The 4,558-nt window shown below is 40.9% G+C and overlaps 1 pseudogene across 1 annotated transcript; it reads left to right on the top strand.

The window, feature by feature from the left end:
- Positions 1 to 691: 691 nt before the first annotated feature.
- Positions 692 to 1,091, top strand: LOC100588436 (annotated as a pseudogene). Its single transcript, XR_004029301.1, has one exon. The product of XR_004029301.1 is annotated as a small nuclear ribonucleoprotein Sm D2 pseudogene (transcript).
- Positions 1,092 to 4,558: the final 3,467 nt, after the last annotated feature.

Genomic DNA, 4,558 nt, shown 5'->3' with positions numbered 1-4,558 from the left:
TGGTTTCTACCTATTTTCTTCAGACTTGTTCTACTTATTCTCTTCCCTTCAAACAGGTATTGAGGGCTTTGTGACCATGCCAAGGAGATGAGGATGAAAGATGTGCCTACCTATGCTGTGGTCTAAATTGTGTCCCTCCCAACCCTGCCCCAATTCATGTTGAACCCCTAACCCCCAGTGTGACTATATTTTGGAGATAGGGCTTTTAAGAGATAACTATAGTTAAATGAAGCCAAGGGGGGTTTGGGGAAGGCATTGTTGTAATCAGATAGGATTGGTGGCCTTACAAAAAGAAGAAAAGAGAGATCTCTCTCCACATGCACTCACTGAGGAAAAGCCATGTGAGCCCTCAGGAAGAAAGTTCTGTCTGCAAGCCAGGAAGAGGGCCTTCACCAGAAACTGACCACGCTGGCACCCTGATTTCAGACTTCTAGCCTCCAGAACTAAGAGAAAATAAATTTTTGTTATTTAAGTCACCCTGTCTGTTTCAGAAGCCTGAGCTGACTAAAACAACATAAAACTTGCATTCATGAAAATTGTGGACTCCATTCCTAGCCATTGATTTTTCACCTACATAGATCAGTAGTGGGTCATCATTGCCCTGGGTGGCTGCATCTTCAAATCCAAAACATTTGAAAAGAGAGGCAGCATGAGTTTTCATTATGAAAATAGATAGTATTCAGGGAGCAGCAATGCGGAGGAAACGGGAGTGAACTGAGAGCGTAGTGACCATCATGAGCCTCCTCAACAAGCCCAAGAGTGAGATGACCCCAGAGGAGCTGCAGAAGCGTGAGGAGGAGGAATTTAACACGGGTCCACTTTCTGTACTCACACAGTCAGTCAAGAACAACACCCAAGTGCTCATCAACTGTCGCAGCAGTAAGAAACTCCTGGGCCACGTCAAGGCCTTCGAAAGGCACTGTAACATGGTGCTGGAGAACATGAAGGAGATGTGGACTGAGGTACCCAAGAGCAGCAAGGGCAAGAAGAAGTCCAAGCCAGTCAACAAAGACTGCTATATCTCCAAGATGTTCCTGCACGGGGACTTGGTCATTGTGGTCCTGCGGAACCCTCTCATCACCGGCAAGTAGGGGCCACCTATCTGTCGACAGAACTCACTCCGCTGGCCTATGAAGACTGCTGCCATTGGTGTTGAGAATAATAGAGCTCTGTGTTTTTTTCTAGTGGAAAAAAAAAAAAAGAAAAGAAAATAGATAGTATTTTGAGTAGAAATGTGCTCTTGAGACAGGCTATTTCTTCACAACAATTTTAATTCTAGTTCTGACTCCACTATATACAAATGATGTGACCTTAGTTAAGTTACTTAATCTGTTTAATTCTCAGATAATTCTTCTGTGAATGGGAATAATAGAGTATCTAATACATAGAGTAGTAGTGAGCATTAAATAAATTAATTCACATAAATCACTGAACATAGTACTTGACACATAATAAGCACACATTAATATTTATTTCTATTTATAGGAGTAGCTAAACAGAGATGTTGATACCTACCCTACAGGGTTGATTTTTAGTTTGGTAGATCACTTGCTCATACAGTCTTCATTAATCTGTGTTGAAGAAAAATTGCACTGGATGCCTGGTAAAGATGGAAAGACAGATTTTATTTGGGTTATTGCAGTAAAAGAGAGATTTTAGTATAGAACTGAGCACAACTTCACTGAAATAAAAGGTGCGCAGATTTTTAAGCCCAAACATGAACTAGCGGAAAAGCACTGGAGAACATTAGGTGGTAAGTTGATCAATGTAATTTGGCCATCTGTCTTTGCTAATTGGCACTTATTGAAGTTAGGCTCTGTGATGGTACTCAAACATTATTCTGGGTGTTTCTGTGAGGGTGTTTTTGGATGAGATTAACATTTAAATCAGCAGACTGAGTAAAGCAGACTGTCCTCCATGTGGGTGGGCCTCATCCAATCAGTTGAAAGCCTGAATAGAACAAAAGACTGACTTTCCTCAAAGAAGGAAAGAATTCTCCTGCCTAGTGGTCTTTAAATTGGATCAGTGGCTCTTCTCTGATGGTCTTCCAACTGGGACATTGACTCTTCTTGTTTTACAGCAGCGTCTAGCCTTCAGATTCAAACATTGGCTCTGCAGATTTTGAATTTACTGTCCTCCATAAACATATGAGTTAATTCTTTATAATATGCCCCCTCCCTGCCCAACCCTTTTTCCCATTCTGTTTTCTTGGAGAACCCTGATTAATATAGGCTCCTACTTTTCCACAGAGACTGTGAGATAGGAACACTATCTGTTTTGAAGATTACATTTCAAAGGGATAGCTCTCAGGTTCTTGAGAAAGACATTCTTGGATAAATGTGGCAAAAGGCTGGGAGATGATTTACATCTCAAAAGGGCAGGGAAATAATTTACAATTGAAAGCTTTCTAAAGTAAATGCTCTAAGGAAAGGAAAGTCGGGGGTCTATAGTCAGGAAGAAATCAACCTTAATTTTAGTTAAACTGAGGAGAATGTTAAGGTTGTCTTGTCATGTGCAAGGCACTGTTCTGTGCGTGGAGTTTCAGAACTATATCTGGGTATCAAAATATGGAGGGTATATAATTTTCATATATTTTAAAAAGATTTTATATTTTAAAAATTTGTTACACATTCCCGTGAACAAAAACTTAGTTTTTCCTTAGCAAGAAGAATTAGCTAAAATGAAAAGATAAAGCATTTTATTAACACCCACTTGCAAACCAGGCCTTGCTTATAAAACCAGTTTGAGTGGCCATTTTGTGGCACTTGCCCTGGGTGTCAACATTCCAGTTTACGGCTCTGCAGAGGATAAGTTAGTTGAATAAGTCAAATGAGATACATGGTCTTAGCCGGGTGTGGTGGCTCACGCCTGTAATCCCAGCACTTTGGGAGGCCAAGGTGGGTGGGGTGGATCACCTGAGGTCAGGAGTTTGAGACCAGCCTGACCAACATGGAGAAACCCCGTCTCTACCAAAAATACAAAAAATTAGCCGGGCCTGTTGGTGCATGCCTGTAATCCCAGCTACTCAGGAGGCTGAGGCAGGAGAATTACTTGAACCTGGGAAGCAGAGGTTGCGATGAGCCAAGATTGTGCCATTGCACTCCAGCCTGGGCAACAAGAGCAAAACTCTGTCTCAAAAAAAAAAACAAAAAAACAACAAAAAAAACATGGTCTCCTAGTAGGATTTATGACACAGTGAATATGAAAGCATCTGAAAGTGTCTAATATGAGATGTCCCAGATAATGTCATTTAAAGTAGAAATTGAACTTGTTCCCATTTCTAGGTCCTAGGCCAACTGCTTGGCAGTGCTTTACCTCTTAGGTATTGCCGCTGTAGGCTTATAATCCCTGTGTTCTTCCTCTGAGCATCTTAAGATGAGAAGCTGCTGTTCCTTCTGTGTCATCAGATCTTCAGGTGTCACTATCCAGAAATTCCGTATTTTACTGGGAGGAATTCCAGGATATTTGGTGATCCTTGGAAACTGATGAGCAGGTGAGGAGATATGTGAGGGAGTAAAGGAACCAAGGATCAGCAGGAGGTATAATGGCAAAAGTTGCAAGGAGTAGGGAAGGGAAGAGAACAGCATTAGACAGTCACTCATCAAACATGCAGTGCTAGCTGCTGTGTCTAATGGCATGGGGGTCAGGGGCGGGTTGAATCCTCTCATTGCAGCCAGGGGAGGACTAAGTGCCATGGAAATCAAAGAAGGAAATCCTTCGACTATTCCGGTTTACATAATATTTAAAAGCAGGGGGTCTTGGGAGTCTGGTTAAAACCATTTATTTTTGTTTTGATTCTATTAACTGGCTGTGTGATCTTGGACACATCACTAAACCTCAGTTCCATTCATGAAAAGACGATATTTAGATATACCTCATTTGGGACAATTAAATGAGATGATGTGGGTAACTCACTGAGCACAGTGGCAGGTACAGTTATTGAGCCAAAACCAAACTACTAGAAGGAGATAGGGAAAAGGAAACCCCAGTTCTCCCTCTCCAGGTTTTCAGAGTACTTCCCTGCCATAATTTATGCTACCACGACTTAAGCTTTCTGCGCTAAGAATAGAGTTCATTAAAGCAAATTCTCTTGTGAGGAGTGGATAGAGAAGAGTGTTGGGAACCAGCCAGTTGACAGTGTTATGAGAAAGCAGGAAGTGTGGGCTTGCTTCAGCCAAGCAACTGGCTGAGGATTTGTTTTGTACCTCTGATTATTCATTTTCTGTGATACAGAAATTGCCTAAATGTTTTAATTATGTTCCTTTCATTGTATTTTAATGAGCTAATGAATTCTTTCACCCACTCCTTATCCTACAATAGGCAAATAATTATAAAACCCAGAAAAATCTTTTTAAATTGCCAGGAATAAAAAATTCAATGGAGCTCTTTCTTGGGTAATAAAATGAATGTTCTAATTTCGTTAGTTAGCAAGCATCTTTGAACACCCACTGTGCAGTGAGCCCCACACAGAATGAGAGGAAAGTGGGATACAAAAAAAAAAAAAAAAACCCAGAAGACTACCTTAGTTTTACTTCAGAATAGAAACAAACCATCTTAT

The sequence above is a fragment of the Nomascus leucogenys genome, chromosome 3 (genome assembly GCF_006542625.1).
Source record: "Nomascus leucogenys isolate Asia chromosome 3, Asia_NLE_v1, whole genome shotgun sequence".
Classification (NCBI taxonomy): domain Eukaryota; kingdom Metazoa; phylum Chordata; class Mammalia; order Primates; family Hylobatidae; genus Nomascus; species Nomascus leucogenys.
This window is presented reverse-complemented; position numbering and strand designations above follow the sequence as displayed.